Source organism: Podarcis erhardii (assembly GCF_964252035.2).
Source record: "Podarcis erhardii genome assembly, chromosome: 6".
NCBI classification, from domain to species: Eukaryota; Metazoa; Chordata; class Lepidosauria; order Squamata; family Lacertidae; genus Podarcis; species Podarcis erhardii.
The window spans coordinates 81,724,590-81,742,068 of record NC_138510.1 but is presented as its reverse complement, the minus strand read 5'-3'; the positions used below and the strand labels follow the sequence as shown (position 1 = coordinate 81,742,068).

Here is a 17,479-nt window from a genome sequence, read left to right as displayed (position 1 = left end):
GGGTTGGTTGAGTTTAACCTGGAGATTCTTTTGCATCTGAAATACTCTATTGCATCCAATGTGCAACAGGACTTCCATTTTCTCTCCACCCCAAACCTCATATCTTCTCCGGAGAGTCCTCCAGCCCTCTGTAGCTGCTTTTGAGGGCACTTAGGGGGTGGAGCTGTGTACACAGGAGAGGGAGAGGAAGTATACAGCAGGAGCAAATATACAGCAGGGGATGCAAACCATAGTTCTTGGTGTTTTGACTTATTAGCCATCTTGAGCAGGTGAGATACCATCATTTTAAATAACTAAATTACCTGCAATTTTAATCTCTTTTATTTTTCAGCTGACTGGATTGCAAATTGCAGGTTCTGCCTACCTCTGAGGTTGTGGGAAAACAAGCGGCTGCTATGCTTCTTTGCCTGCTATAGAAAAAGGGCTTTTTTTTTTAACAGCTGGAACTCGCCGGAACTCAGGTGGATACTATTGCCATTATGAGAGGCTTTCGTGGTGAGTTCCGGCACCTCTTTTTCTTGAAAAATAGCGTTGCATAGAATCATAAAATTGTAGAATTGGAAGGGCTACAAGGATCATCTAGTCCAACGCCCTGCAATACAGGAGTCTTTTGCCTAATATGAGGCTTGATCCCATGCTCAGGGCTTTTTTTTCGTTAGCCAGAACTTAGTTCCGGCATCTCTCAGGTGTGCGTCATTCTAAGAGAACGAGAGAGGTGTCCATGGTGAGTTCCGGCACCTCTTCGTTTTTTAGAAAAATAGCAGTGCTCATGCTGTGCGGACTGAACTATCCGTAGAAAATCAGAACAGTGAATCTCAGTGGTACCAGCACTCACATTGGGTTGGAGGGGGCCATGGGCAAGGTGACCACAGCAAGGCCTCAAGTAGGCTTACCAGGCAATGGTGGGCATTAGTAGTGAAACTGGTATTAGGAAGTACTTGGCAAAGTAGCAAGATCAGCACCATCTTCGATTCCCCATAATGACTCAAGATCCTGATAGAGCCCAGTTATTCCTTATTTCCCTATTTGTTATACATAGGTCAGCAGCCACTTTCTTAGCCATTTGTCTGATCAACGTGGTAGAAAAGGAACAAAACGATGCTGCAACTCTTTAATCATTTTTTTAATAAAACAGAAAAAAATCCTTCCTTTCATTTGATCTCCCACATCCCATATATTACCAATTCTGGAACAAGCTCCACCAAGGATCTATAAACTAACATCTCAACATACCGTGCCACGCTGTGGCCATTTTCTAAGTTAACTTTGACAGGAACTAACACAATCTTCAAAAACATCGTAAACTTTGCTTCGGAGCTGACACTCTATTGCTGCTTTGTGCATTACAGAAGTCGTATCCGGAGCTGAGGAAAGACTATCTAGTGCTGGTCAGATATATGCCTTTTTGTCATCACCTCGAGACGCTATCTTTCAATTAGATTTAAAAAGAAGACGACGGAGCCGGGGGGGGGGGGATGGCAAGAGAAGCAGCTATAAGGAAGTGCCTTCTGGAAATGTTCTTTGGTACTCCATATGTAGGTTAGATCTGCTGCTGTTAATGCTAACTATGGTGGCTAAGCAAACTGGCAGCTGAGCAGTAGTGTGAGTGTTTTGCTTTGCCATTTAGGAAGCCAGCATTCATTCATCATCATGGCTTCTCTCCCAGGTCAAGTGGGGTTGAAGCTACAAAGGAAACAAGTTCATTCAGCCCCAGTGGGACAGTGTGTTTCACGTTACTCAAGAGTGTCCTCGAATTTTCAACAAATATAATGTGCTTTATTATCACTCACTCCAGGGGAGGGCAAGGAATGGTTGATCAGCCACACTAGAAAGTTTTTAGCTTTTAATTTTAAGAAACAATAACTCCCCCCCCCCCCATTTCTCTAAAATTGTTTCTCTAAAAATGCAAATTATGCATGAGAGGAAGGTATGGCTAAGTATAGCCCTGGTCTCAGTTTGTGGGGAGGGAGCAGTGAAAGCAAAGACATCACCTTATACTAATTTGAAGTCTTCATATGTGTAGAAATACATGTGTGACATTGAACTGCTCCATAGTTAAGGGCTAGGATGACCAGATGCAAAGGAAAATGGGGTGCATGTATGTTTAAAAGTTGTAGAGTAGAGGGAAACACAATAGATAAGATTGTCAGGCCAGGCAAGGAAAAAACCTTCCTGATAAAATTTCCTTTATTCCATTAACAGTGCAAGAGCCCTGTCCTTCTTTGCATTTTATCAGTGGTCAGGAGAGTATCAGTATTTGGAAATCATGCTAGAATACTTTTTTGGAAGGTCTTCTTTGTTGGGAGGCAAGTCATCCCATTATGCAGTGTGAGGCCCATGAAAGGTAAGCATTTTTACATCATCATCATCATCTACAACAACAACAAATATTATATTTTTAATTACAAGATAAGGCACTTGCGGGATTTTCTGGATCAGGTACCAAAACAACTTGACCAGCTTTGGATTTTGGATGGGCTCTGTTTCGAGTTCTTCCTCAGGTTACAAACTATCTTGGGGTAGCCCAGGCATCGCCAACCCTCGGCCCTCCAGATGTTTTGGACTACAATTCCCATCATCCCTGACTACTGGTCCTGTTAGCTAGGGATCATGGGAGTTGTAGGCCAAAACATCTGGAGGGCCGCAGATTGGGGGTGCCTGGGGAAGCCCTTTGAAACATCATAGCAAATCAAGCACCCAGGTGACTTGGCTCAGATTAAGCCCACATCAGACTTGTAAAAGAGATCTGTATCTAACTGCAACCTCTAAAAAGCAGGAGAGGAGAACCTGTAGCACTAAAGATGTTGCTGGATTCCCCGTCAGCCCCAGCCAGCATGACTAATGGTCAGAGATGATAGGAGTCTAATAACATATGGAGGGTGACAGGTTCCCCAAAATGACTTTTAAAAAGTGAAATGGTTATTACTTGTCAAATCATAGGTTCACAAGAGAATTGTAGACCACTAAAGAAAAATTGCTAGATTTTTTTCTTTCTTTCCATGCTAATTTTACCCACAAAAAAAAAAAGGTGGTACAACAATTCTGTATATAACGTAACATGCAATGGTTTTAAATGAAGTCTTTAATACATTATCCAGCAATGTATAGGTCTAAGTGCTCTAAGCAGCTGAAATGCACAGCTCACAAGTTTAGCTACTCCCTTCTTGTTGGTCATTGATGGGAGCTTTGTTGTATCTGGGTTCTTCTTTAATAGTATATATACAGAAAAGCAGAAGGGCAATGACAATGGAAATAGTGCTGCCATCTTTTGGTCATCAACATTAATAGTGCTACATAGGAAGACAGCACACAAGTAATCCTTCGGGGGGAAATTTCCTACCAGTAGAAAATGTTCAAGTGGAAAAATAATCCTGTTAAGCTCATTAAGACAACAGAGGTCAGATAATTTAAATAACGAATTGCAAGGATATTAAAAATGTGTAATTCCTGCTTTTAGCGGTCAACAGGATAGCACTACTGCAGCAGGAGACAGTAAAAGGGAGAGAAAATCTCAATAAAACACAGAAGAACCTGCCTTAGAACCATTTGACCCTGGAAAAGAGAAATAAGGAAACAGCTAATTCTCACACAGCTGCTCACAACATGATCTCTCTCAATTAAGATACTGAGGAAAATGTGTGATCTGTGTCCATTGGAAATTATTGTATTTGAATTAACATTGGGTGGCACAAATATTCCGTCATTCTTAAACTGGGATGGCACACATTGCTTGGTGCAACAAATCAGTAAGTGATGTGCAAACATATGTGATCTGGCTCTTCACTGAGCTACAACCCAGGAAAAAAAGGAGGGGAGGGAATTAAAATGCAATGTATTACTTTACAATCATTATTACAATCAGCACTTGTCAATTTTAAAGATTCCCCAACTACTGATTCACTTAAAGGATTGGCTCTGGAGATCTTACTTAACAGCCAAAGTTTTTTAAAAGTGTAGAAATATTGCTTCATTTTGGATTGGCTTTCTCTTTCAAAGCTTCATCCTTTTTTCCAAATTGTCATTTAATCTGTGCCTTAACTCTGCTCTGCACCATGTTTTGAAATATCAAATACTAATGGCACAAGGGCATCCTACTGTCAGGTATTTTAAGGTGCTGCATGTTGCTGAAGGAGAAGTATTACCCTGAACAGAGACAAGCTGCTACTTGCAACCTAAACAACTCCAGCCAGAGCTGTCAGAAGCCCACATTTTCTGCCTTTTTCCTCTCCCTCGGCTTTGCTTTCTGCCTCCTTCATGCCCTGCCTTCTGCCTCAGTTGAGAATTGCTCCTTTCCCTCTGTCCCCATGTTACCGAGCCAAGCCTTTTACCATATTGGACACAGATCCAAGCCAGATACTGGCTGTGTGTAATGTCTGCTCACACAAAGTGAGGACAATTATATTACACATCCACGGTAGAAATCCTTTGGAAGGTGCATAATTGCCTTCGCAGGAGAATCCATGTAGCCACTTATTTTTATACTGGAAAATGGCAACTCGGCTACCTCCCTTTCAGGAAAGTGGCCTTTCCTGGCACAAGATTACATATGGATGGAGCAGCATGTGGTTGTCATGCGTTGAGAAATTGCCGGTAGACTGAACAGGTTTTAGGCAAACAGGGGTCTCTGTCCTGGGAGCACAATCAACATCCTGTAACATGTAAAATGTTAATGTTTTCTTTTTACTGAGGGACGCCTAAGCATGCTTGCAGATGAAGTGCCAGTGATTCAACAAACTGCTAGTAAATATCCCGCTCTTTTGTGATCTTAAGGATCAGCCCTATGACTGGGATCCTCACCTGACCCACTTCAAGGCAGAAGCAGATTTCACAGCCTTGAGAGTATTTCCTCTGAGTTACACCAGTGAAGATTTTCTTCAGCTTCCCTCTGTGGTCAACATTCAAGGAGCGCCACACTTGACAATCCTAGGTGTAAGAAAAAGGGTTGATCTGCCTATTTCCACACAACTTTACCTGAAAGAAGGTTACCTTCAGTCATACCGATAACATTCCCCACCTATGTGTTATTGACTTGTTTAAGGCAATTTAATGTAACCATTCAACACCCCAAGGTGGTTTACCACACAAACATCCTAATACAAGAAAGAAAAGTCTGTTTCAATCCAGTCTATGTGGCAACCATCAAAGGGGACTCATTTGGGAGCCATTTTTCCCTGGGCAAACCCTACACATGTATCTAAAAACCCTACACATGTGACTAAAACTCCTGAGGGGGGGGGGGAGAAAAAAGAAAGAAAGAAACTGCTAGTTAGAAAGACTGCTGTCAGGGTTTTAGGGAGAGAGGAGACAGAGAGCGAGGGCGAGGAGGAAGAGGACGACAACGAGCCGAGGTTGTCCCAAAGTCCGTCTAGCGAATCAGAGGATTCCCAGAAGGGAGCCCCCCTGGTCAGGCCAAGGGGCAATAGAGAGGGAATCAGTCAGAGAGAGGGGAACGAAGAGGGAATCCCCAGTGGGAGTGGCAAAGCGGGACCAGCTCCCCCGTCGGAACGGAGTAGAGGGGGGGGAGTTGCCAGTGTGTCAGAAAGAGCAGGACAGGAAGGAGGAAGGGGGAGGAGTTCGGAGCAAGACGTCCTGCCTGAAAGGGAGGAGTGTAGTACCGAGAGCAGCGTAACTGTAGAAAGGAAGGTCAGAGGCAACGTACGCGCGCCAAGTTCAAATATAGAGGCGCGCGGAAATGAGGAGAGCTCTGAGGAGGAGCCTGGTGCCAAAGCACGAAGGAGGGGGGAGCAGGCGGGAGAAGACTCAGCCTCTGGGGAGTCCCGGAAAGAGGGAAGACAGGGGGGCAGGAAGACCCTGCGGAAAAGGAAAGAGAGGAAAAGGTGGAGCAGTACAAGCCTCTTAAATTGGTGCAGGGGAGGGACGGACTCAGAGGGGACTTCTAACATCTAAGGGTAACAGATGCGGAGCCACGGAGTTTGGATGTAATGACGACAATGATCTTCAATAAAACCTTTTGTATATAGCTTGGACTGGACTTTGGTCTCTTGTGAGCTGGGACCCAGGGTGGCTCTGACAACTGCCCTGAGGCACATTAAAACAAAGCTTATATATTGGTTTCAAAGAGTCATAAAACTTCAAAATATTATTCTACATACTCAAGAAAGGTTACACTTCATGGGATGTAAAATATGGTGCCATACTGATAACTACTCCCCCACAATTACCTTGGGGTGCCCCAAAGTGCCCAGACCATTTGTCGTACTTTAACACTGTTCCCTTTGCAACCAGCCTTTGGCAGGGCTGTTGACATTCCATTCCTTCTATTCCTTCCCTTGTCCCTGGGATATCTCAGGAAGCTTCGTGGTGATGCTGGATTTACAGTCCAGTGTTAACTCAAAACAGACATAGCGAACCTCCTTCCTTGGAGGTTTTTAAGCAGAGGACGGATGATCATCTGTCATGGATGCTTTAGCGGAGATTCCAGCGTTGCAGGGGGTTGGACTAGATGACCCCTGGGCAGGGGCATAGGAAAGGGGGTGCGGTCTGACCCAGGTGCCACCCGGCGGGGGGGTGACAAAATGGCTGGTGGCACTCACCGTGGGGCCTGCAGCGTGTACGAGCCATGCGTCTCGGCACCCACAGGCTCCGCGCTGGCTGCCTACCCCCAGCTGTAGGGCGGCTGGGGCCCTGCGGCACGTTCCATCCCTAAGGGTGTTGCATGCCCCACCCCGTCCCTTTGGGTACCTGGGCACCCATAGGGATGGGGCATGCCGCACCCATAGGGAAGGCACAGGCCATGCCGTCCCTATGGGCAGTTCGCCTCACCCCTGGGCACTCCTCCCCAGGTGCCCGAGAGACTTCCTCCACCACTGCCCTGGGGTCCCGTCCAACTCTGCAATTCTATGGTCCGCTTGCTCAGAGGCTTTGTGCAAGAAGCAGGATGAGGCAGAGAGGACACTTCTGTACTTTCCCATTGACCTAATGTCTCCAGCCTAAAACAGAAGCACAAGCTTTATTTGCCAAGTAGCATAGACTATGGCAATCGGCCGATTAAGGACTACAATCATTCATTGTCAGATTTACAGAGGTTAATGCTTGCTAACAGACTGGCTATATCTGTAAAATTATTACAGCCATCCAAACTTAATTAACTCCTTATTTTTTAAAAGAAAATCACATCAGAAGTGTCAATGGTTTGTCATTTTGGAAGCATTATGCCTGATTTTGTAGAACTACACTTATTTCACACATCTCCTGGAACACATATTGATATGTTTATTACCAAGACTATTAAAATAAAGCATAGAATAAGATGTAGCCATACATTTGGCCTTTGAATTCAGAATGCCAGCATAGAGTCCTTCCCACTACACACACATATACAAACAAAACTTTAACTGCTTGAGGGGAGGAATTCAAAGGAATATCATATTTAACTTTTACAGCAATAATTTTGAAATCCTCCCAGTAGGAATGGAGTTTTTACAAACTCACAAAGAACCTTTTTTAAAAAAACAAAACACTGGGCTATTATTTTATTTCTAAACTAATTACATTAAGGAATTGGCAACAATAAGTAGATGGAATAGAGCAGGCAGTTTTATATATAAATGATTTATTGGTCTTGCTTTTGTGAAATTTCAATTACCTCTTTCCCCCCTCCCTGCCCTAATTAATTAATTAATTAATTAATTGGTTAATTAGTTAATTGGTTAACCGTGCCAGGCAGTTTACAGAGGAAACAAGGTGAGGCGTTTTACAATCTAAAATTCAACGCAGGAGAAACAAACAGAGGAAAGGGGGGGGAAGTAGAAACGGGTTAAATGAGGAGAGACTGTGGTCACATCCACACAATACATCTAATGCACTATTATGGCATTTTAACAGTCATATAGCCTTCCCAAATGAATCCTGAGAACTGTAGTTTACTAGGGGTGCTGAGAAAGTTTACACAGACAAGCTACAGTACCCATGATTCTTTAGGGGGGAGCCATGACTATTAAAGTGGCATATGAGCACTTTTAATGTATTAAAAGTGACCTTAGTGGGCATGAGAACAAGGGGACTGTACCAAAGGCTTTGCGGCAAAGGTACCTTACCATATAAATATATTGACACATTCAGGGAAAGCATTGCCAAGCATTTTTAATCATTACGGATGCAATACAGCTAAAATAATTTTAGTCTGAATTTATACCATATTTTTGCCAACGGTCTTACAAAAGGAAGGTGCAGTCCCACTGAAACAAATGGGAGCTGCAGAGCTGAGAACTTGCAGCAGCACACCCTCAACCCAGTAATAAGGATCTAAAATAATATTTATTCAAATGTATGCATTTGAAAATGTCTCTAAAGTTGAAAACACAATTTCCCCAAAGGACTCAGCCCAGCCAGGCATATTTACCCCGTCACTTCAGATCGAAAACGTTTCCAAGAGCAAGCAGAAAATATGGCAAAGGCAGCCTCCTTGTCTGAAGTATTTTACATGCTCTACATAGTTTAAAAATATGTGGCTTATTAATGACTGATTTTTCAACCTCCCCAATAAGCTTTTTATTGTTATTATTAAGATGACACCCCTTTACTGATACAGGTGTCACACAATTCCGCTCTGTGCATGTATCCTTTATGATGTTTAATATAAAAGATAGCCCAGTATTTATATCCCTTACAATAAGAGAATGGATTGTTTTAAGGTTATACAGTCCAGCTGTGATAAAGAAAGAAGGAACCTTACAAAATGATAAATATTTTCATTAAAAAACTTTAAAACTAAAAGTTCAAAGATATGTTCCCTTCTCTTATATCTTGTCAAAACATGACTTAGGGCCCAAAACTAATCTACTTTCAATTTTATTCCATATTTCAGTGCTGTCATAGTACTCAGCAGAGAGTATTGGAATACGATCATTTTTTATTTTGTTGATGTTACCGACAGCTTTATTTCACAAAGCAATCTTATACTATGTCTACCAGTGGCAGGTCACAGAGGTCAAATAGTCTATCCTTACAGGTAGAGAGCTTATTAAATGGCACGTCTATTAAACCCAATGGACAACATAAAGAAACATTTCAGCAAAATATTTTTAACATAGTTCAATGAAAATATGAGTGGAAAGAGTAGTAAATAATTTAAAATGATGCTGGTATGAAACTTAGGTCACAGCATTTTTAGAAAAAGGGGGGAAAGGAGGGGGATCTCCAAGCGCAATCCTACTGCTAAAGTTTTTAGAACAAAATCTATTTTTTTAAATGCCTGAGGAAAATCAGTGTAGCCCATACATAAGTTTACATTGTGTGTTGCATTTATTTACAGGTAACTGGATTCGTGACTCTGTAAACTGCCTTTTTTTTTTTTTAACATACAAAAATAAACAACAGCAACAGCCTAATCCTATACAACCTTTGCCTAAAATTGTGTATTGTGGTAACACTCTCTTCTTCTTCCACTGCAGAACCTCCCTTGCTCCTGCCCCATAAAAACCTTGTGACGAATGTGGTGCAAGAACTGAGGCCCCAATCTGCACTATAAATGTAAAGCAGGAGCATACCACTTTAAACAGTTATGGCTTCCCACAAAGAGTTGTTAGGAGTCCCCCTATTCCCTTCACAGAGCTAAAGTTCTCAGGGTGGTTAAACAATTCCTCTTTTCAGGAAACTCTGGGAATTTTATTATGGTGCTGGAGGAGACTCTTGAGAGTCCCATGGACTGCAAGAAGATCAAACCTCTCCATTCTGAAGGAAATCAGCCCTGAGTGCTCACTGGAAGGACAGATCCTGAAGCTGAGGCTCCAATACTTTGGCCACCTCATGAGAAGAGAAGATTCCCTGGAAAAGACCCTGATGTTGGGAAAGATGGAGGGCACAAGGAGAAGGGGACGACAGAGGATGAGATGGCTGGACAGTGTTCTCGAAGATACACACATGAGTTTGACCAAACTGCGGGAGGCAGTGGAAGACAGAAGTGCCTGACGTGCTCTGGTTCATGGGGTCACAAAGAGTCGGACACGACTAAACGACTAAACAACAACACTCAGCAACTTTAACAAACTATAGTTCCCAGGATTCTTTGGGAAAAGCCATGACTGTTTAAAGTGGTATGATACCGCTTTAAATGCATAGTGCAGATGGGGCCTAGGAAATCTGCATCGTAGTGTATGCAGGTCATGCTTACAGCAGCACAATGGGTTACTTTTGAAATGCACTAGTAAATAACTAAGTTAGCAAGACCCTAACTTCAAGCCAGACTCTTAAGCTGCATGGGGAGGGGACTGGATTTCTAGAGGAGTAAGCCATGTTAGTGTCTTGCAACGAATGCAACAAGGAGTTTTTGACACCATAAAGATTAACAAATTTATTCTGGCATAAGCTTTTGTGGAGTACCATCCACTTCATCAGATGCAACAGAAATTCAGTTTCGATCCAAGTATATGGACTGGGATCAAGACTATGTTTCTTATAAACAAAAGGGTTCCTTGTCTCCACGGAAGACTTCTGATCCATTAGCACAATTTCATCGGCAAAAGGGGTGAGGTACCCCATTTTGTCAGTTTCCCCCTCCTTCTACAGTGCCCTATGTCCCCACCCCTGAAAATCTGCTCCCCGGACTGGAGCATTCCAAGCAGAACTCCTCTCAGGAGTAACCCCTGGAGCCAACTGAATATGTTTGTTACTTTGCCTCAGGGATGGAGATTCTGAACCTCCAGATGTTACAGACTACTACACCCATCATCTCTGGCCACTAGCTATGCTGGCTGGAAGTGATGGGAGTTCAAGTCCAATAACATCTGGAGGAATACAGGTTATCCCTGCTATGCTGGATTGTCATATCCCTGTGGTTTACAGAAGCACCCATAATTTAATTTCAGAGTGGCACACAAAAAGTCCCAGATCAAGATTTGAAGAAAAAAACACACAGACAAAATGATAGGTAAAGTTCCATAGTTTCAATTGGAGAATTAATCTTATCCTTCAGCAATGCAGCTTAAAACAGTAGCTAAAAATGTCACGGGGCAGGGATCCCTAGTAAACAACACTAATATTTTCACCCTTAGGTAAATTGAAAAGGGAATATAAACTGCCTCAAACTGAGCCAGACCATCACTCCATCTACCTCAGTATTGTCTACGGTTACTACCATTGCCTCTTTGATTTTGTTGTTCTCATGCATGCCCAATACTGATTTTTTCAGTATTGGTGGTTTCATTACTGCATTCAGAAGAAGAGGTAAAAAAAAAAAAGTGACTTATGCATGGGAGCCATATATTCAAATAGCAACTCATGGTACATTGCCTTCAAACTTAACCCTTGCTTTTCAGTTTTGCTATCTATTCCAACTGACTAAATGCAACAAGCTTCAACAGGGTTATGACAACAACTATAGCAGCATTTTAATTGTCCACTCACAGATCCACATATTAGCTAATGATCTGCTCTTGGCTTCTAAAGTCTTTCCACTGGACCCTGCTGGATACTACACGGTACACTTTTTATCAGTAGATTCATCTGGTCAGATAATTAATGAAAAACAGAAACATAAAACATGAGTTGTTAAAGTTCACAATTACCTTCCCTCACAGCTTCACTCTGAACGTCCTTGCTTTAACACGCGGTAAATCATCTACCTAAATGTATTTGCACCCAATCATTTTTTAAAGTCACAATCTTTGTAGTGTCAACTTGTCAAGGGTCAAAGGGAAGAACAGGCAAGATTCCCAAATCAATCTGCTTGTAGAAACTGTCTCATTTCATTTCAAATTACCTGCTGGGGCTGAAGCAGCAGGCAATGGACAAACTGCCTTCCTCCATAAACCATGACAGCACAGGTCGAACTTATGTGATCATTCATAAGGGGCAAGTCAAGCTGGGGCTGTCATTAACTACTTTTAAACTGCTGTGCAGGGTTAAGTGATCTTGCAAGGCAGCAGCAGATATAAATACTATTTGGACAGTTTAATGTCAAGAGACAACTCCTCTGGGATTAAAACTGTGTAACCCAATAGTGCAGTTGTCGATGGAAGGATTAAGGGAGTTTGGAGAGATTTCTTGGAACCCCAACTTTGCATGTTTTTGCATAGGATTTAGATGCTAAAGGCAGGGCAAAGCTCTATGAACCCTAACATGCTCTGCCAAAAGCACGAAATAAAAGTACAGTGGTGCCCCGCAAGACGAACGCCTCGCAATACGGAAAACCCGCTAGACGAAAGGGTTTTCCGTTTTGGAGGCGCTTCGCTAAACGAATTTCTCTATGGGGTTGCTTCGCAAGACGAAAAAATCTTGCGAGTTCCCGCGGGTTTTTTTCGCTTTTCCTCCCCCTTTCCTAAGCCGCTAAGCCGCTTATCAGCTGTTCCGCTGATAAGCCGCTTAACAGCTGATCGCTAAAAGCCGCTAGACCGCTAATAGCGCTAATCCGCTAAGCTGTCAATGGGCTTGCTTCGCAAGACGAAGAAACCGCTAGACGAAGAGAATCGCGGAACGGATTCTTTTCGTCTTGCGAGGCACCACTGTATTCCTGATGCGAGACCACTTCTCTCATTTTGCAAGGGAATGACTTCTAAGGCCTCCTTCACAAGTTTTAAAAAGGAGGTAGCAAAAACTCTCTTGTGATGACTTGACCCATCTCATTTGCTCATTAGGAGACATTAGACTGAATTAATTTTGCATATTACAAAAAACTGCTGCCGTTATGACATCAGACTATGAGATCTTTTTGAAATGGGATTTTTTTTTCTAAGGTGCTTGTAACCTCATCCCTTTTCAAGTAGGAGCAATGTCAAACAAACCGCTTTCATTGTGAAAATGAATCAATAAAGTCACCTCATAGTATCATCTGAGATTCAAAACAGTGAGGCAATTAATGGGAGAGTTTGAAAGTCACACAATGAGGAAGTTTGGATGGCCTGAGGCTTGGCCCCTCCTCCTCTGCCATTGCCACAATAAAGCAGCTCAGGAGCTTTAGGTTTCATATTATGCTAAGTAGTGTCATCCGAACTTTGACAAATTGTGGCTAATGTTAATTACGGCTTTCATAAAATAAGCTGGATAAACCATAGGTCATCTTGACCACAGTTTGTTGGTTAAGTTGACACAACAAGCTATGGTTAATCAATGATGGAAGTGAAAGCTTCCAGAATGCTCCCCAAAGCTGTGCAGGAATAGAGAAAAGGAACAACATATTGATATTATCCTTATACTGTAATACTTCAGAGTCTAGATGGTAGCAGTGGAGACAGCAAGAAATCACTATTCATAGAAAAATTGGGAGAAGGTTAGGTTAAAATCTTGTTAGGTTTTATCTTGTGAACTGCCCTGAGATCTTTTGATGAAGGCAGTACTGTATATAAATCTGATTAATAAAAATAATAATTTTAATGTAGACATGTTGGTTTTCTATACACAAGGAGGGTGTTGGGATTTTTTGTTTGTTTGCAGGGAGCATTCAATCCTTATTCCCTACCTTCAGGAACAGTTTCCACCCCCTTCAGTTGCAGCTTTCTGCAGACCAAACTATTGTGCTTAGCCATATTTGATCGAGAACGAACTTTGGTAACCTAAGTTAGAGAAATTAAATGAAGAAATTAATTGTGCCATTCACATTCAAAAGCAATATTCTCAAACTTATAATACATATCATCCAAATCAAAGCATGCCAATTCTACAAGTAATTGATTTCATGCCTAAACTTATACATAAATAAGAAATTCCAAACCCATGAAGATTCTTTACATATTCCCCAGAAGGCATCCTGATGGCTCAAGGGGCAGCAATCATATTAAAAAATCTAATTGTTCATGCTAATACTACATTTCTACTATTATCCTGTTTAGCCAACCATATGTAGGTTTACTCAGAAGTAGATACTGACTTCCATGGAATTCAATAGGGCTAACTTCCAAGAACAGACTTGAGGCATTGCAGTCTCGAATGAATTTAATTATTTTATCATTGTCTCTTCACTAGTAGCTTAAGAAAATTATATGAAAGATACATGCTGACCCTTTAACTAAACAGGACCTAGCAATAGATTGAGTTCTCAGAATAAATGTCTTGAAATTCACATCAAATGCTTTTAAAATAGGTATTGCTGGAGAGACTTATAATCAAAGTAACTTCATCATGAGAAGCAGAATGTTTTCTACAGCCAGTGGTGGCCAATGGCCATTGGGACTGAGAGGGCAAAGGCTGAAAGGCCAGTAGGTGCATCCTGAGCCAACTACTTTAAATTTTGCCCCATCCTCCTATTATTTTCTGATAATGGCAACACTGAAACTAAGGAGGAGGAAACTGACCTGGGCTGGATTCAAGCAAGAAAATTGGCCAGTGGGCAGTGCCCCATTTGCCCTAAAGGACAAGCCTTCACTGTCTACAGCAGGGTTTCCCAAGTTTAGGTCTCCAGCTGTTTTTGGACTACAATTCCCATCATCCCTGACCACTGTCTTGCTAGCTAGGCATGATGGGAACTGCAGTCCAAAAACAGCTGGAGACCCAAGCTTGGGAAACCCTGTTCTACAGAATGAGCTCCAGAGTAACTGGTATAAGTGTGTTCTCCTTTTATTGGATCTTTTTTATCATTATAGTTGTGTTTTGCTTTTTTTTCTGTGCTCCTTGGGGAGCTTTGCCAAACCACCAAAAAATAAAATAAGAGAACTTGACTGAATCACACTTCCACATGGGCTATTAATTATGGTTGTTGTTATTACCTGCCCTTTACTACAAGGCCCCAGTTTACTACAAGGTCCCACAGTAAATAGGAATCCTAGACAGGATCCTTCATCAAAGCTGAAACAGCAGGCCAAATTTGGAGGCCCAGGAGTGGCCATGGCTGGGGGCTCAAGAGCTGTTCCTGCTGCCCTTGAAGATGGTTGCCTCATTCTGCCTAATGATAGGGTTGGCTCTGCAAAGGTCAGCTGTAGAGCACACATTTAGCATGCACAATGTCCCAAGTTCCATTCCTGGCCTTTACAGTTAAAGCAGTGGTGTGCAATGTTGTGCCCTCCCGATGTTATGGACTACAATTCCCAGCAGCCCCAGCCAGCAGTCAGGGATGGTATGCTGGCCTGACAGCCACAGACAGAAAGTCTCTACAGAGGATGATGAATACAGCACATGATATCATGGGCTGTCCCTTGAGTCCGCTAGATCAGTGTTTCCCAACCTTGGGCCTCCAGCTGTTTTTGGACTACAACTCCCATCATCCCTAGCTAACAAGACCAGTGGTCAGGGATGATGGGAATTGTATTTAAAAAACAGCTGGAGGCCCAAGGTTGGGAAACACTGCGCTAGATGACATTGCAAGGGATTGTTGCCTTAGGAGAGCGTGAAAAATTCTCAGGGATGACTCACACCCTGGCCATCACCTCTTTAATCTTCTACCCTCAGGCAGGAGATATAGAAATATAATCAGCCGTAAAGGTAAAGGAACCCCTGACCATTAGGTCCAGTTGTGGCCGACTCTGGGGTTGTGGCACTCATCTCGCCTTATTGGCCGAGGTAGCCGGTGTACAGCTTCCGGGTCGCTTCTGGCGAACCTGAGCAGCGCACGGAAATGCCGTTTACCTTCCCGCTGGAGCAGTATCTATTTATCTACTTGCACTTTGACATGCTTTCGAACTGCTAGGTTGGCAGGAGCTGGGACCGAGCAACGGGAACTCACCCTGTCACGGGGATTCAAACCGCCAACCTTCTGATCGGCAAGTCCTAGGCTCTGTGGTTTAACCCACAGCGCCACCCGCGTCCCTGTATAATCAGCCGTACCAACAGGTTAAAAAATAGCTTCTGTCCATGGGCTATTAGGCTGCTGAACGGAAAATAACATTGACTTGCGAGGTGGTGTGGTGTTCAATAAGAGATTGAATGTTTGTGGGGGGAGGCTCGTTTAATTTCAGTGTACACAGGTTGTTCAATGACAATAAAGGTATTATTATTATTATTATTATTATTATTATTATTATTATTATTATTATTGAAGTTGTAGCCCAGGAACACCTGAAAGGTGCCACCTTGACTACTCCTGCTTCAGGTAAAGAGCTCTTAGGTTGCGACAGTCTCCTGTCTGAACCCCCAGAAAGCTGTAGGCAATCAAAGTAGGCAATGCTTGGCTTGTTGGACAAATAGTCTGACCTGGTTTAAGGAAGCTTCTCATACAACATTCAGAGAGGGGCTCCGCACAGCCTTTGGTGTGAGTGAATGGACTACACAGTTACTGTGACCACTGCAGTAACCCTGAGCTTAAATGCATGGTCGGGTACAGGTACCTACCTTGCCCCTCCCCGCAAGGCAGGTGACCTATGCTAAGCTCTTACTAAGCTGGTTACTTTGAAGCTCCAGTCATCTGAATCTACCCTAGGTAGCAAGCGATAGTTTGCTACAATAGCTGGCAGAGATTTTCCGATGTAATTTTTCATACTCCGACACTTTAAAAAGTACAAACATGTCAGTTTAACATGGCAAATGCTTGAAATTAATGCCCGCTAATTAAGGATGAGCAGATTGCTAAGATTTACATGGCACTGATGATACATTCCCACATGGAATATGAGGCAGCAAGTTGCCCTGATAAACTGCAGCTGTGCCCCCCCTGCTGCGGAAAACATTTCAGCGGCCCCTGCATTATGTTTCAATGAACACACACTACTTCTGTTTCACATGCACCTGCCATTGTTTTATATTCAGACAAAGCCTGGTGGGTCATGTCTCTGGGAAGAAGATTTTGGCAACAACATACGTGCAAAGGATTTCTTCAGCGAAGCAACTGAAGTTGAAGTGGTATTCTATACTAATAATAATCAGGTCGGTGGCCCTGGAGGAATGTCCACGGAGATCTTCAGAGATGTTGAGGAGTTTCGATGGGAGCCATTTTCTTTGCATTAATCTAGTAATTCAACGAGTTAACATGCAAACCGAAAAGAATGCCTTAGGACATATACTTAAGCCCTGCAGAGAAAGAATAACTCTTTAAGAAGGTTGCATGAAAGTTGCTGCTTTAATAATGATCAGGGTTTTCATTTGTTTGGGGTAGGCAGTGAATTGAAGACATAATGGAAATACACAAAAAAACATAAAAAACCACCACCATGATTAAGATGCAAAAGTGAGAGGTATCTCATGCGTTAAAAGGAAAGCAAATGCTGATCTACAGAAATATTATATTCGCTATATCTATAGACAGCTCCATGACAGTTACACCCATATTAATTTGGAAAACAAAACAAAAGAACTCAACTTGCACCTAGGTAGCAACTCAAAGAGTTTGAATCTCACACTGATTTATTTATTTATTTTCATTTATATGCCACCTTTTTTTTCCTCCCAGGAACTCAAGGTGGCCCGCGTGGTTCTCCCTCTCCTCATTTGATCCCCACAACCACCCTGTGAGGTAGGCTGGCTGAGAGGCAGTGACTGGTCCAAGGTCACCCAGTTATCCAAGGTCACCCTGTGGGGATTTGAACCCTGGTTTCCCAGATCCTAGTTCAGCACTCTAAATACTACTTCACACTGGTTTGTGCCCTTTGAGATAGATAGA

The 17,479-nt window shown here is 42.7% G+C and overlaps 2 long non-coding RNA genes across 4 annotated transcripts; one reads left to right on the top strand and one right to left on the bottom strand.

The window, feature by feature from the left end:
• The first annotated feature begins 188 nt into the window (after positions 1 to 188).
• LOC309344029 lies at positions 189 to 4,882 on the top strand. 3 transcript variants are annotated; one of them, XR_014157557.1, is made up of 4 exons: positions 189 to 269; positions 441 to 495; positions 2,203 to 2,344; positions 4,771 to 4,882. It is a non-coding gene; the product is annotated as an uncharacterized lncRNA (long non-coding RNA). The 3 variants fall into 3 exon arrangements; XR_014157558.1 differs by lacking the exons at positions 189 to 269; positions 441 to 495 and having other exon boundaries at positions 508 to 2,306; XR_014157559.1 differs by lacking the exons at positions 189 to 269; positions 441 to 495 and having other exon boundaries at positions 508 to 2,344.
• Positions 4,846 to 17,187, bottom strand: LOC309344007. Its single transcript, XR_014157520.1, has 4 exons — positions 16,682 to 17,187; positions 13,415 to 13,508; positions 11,365 to 11,463; positions 4,846 to 4,923 (listed from the first exon to the last, which is right to left on the bottom strand). It is a non-coding gene; the product is annotated as an uncharacterized lncRNA (long non-coding RNA).
• Positions 17,188 to 17,479: the final 292 nt, after the last annotated feature.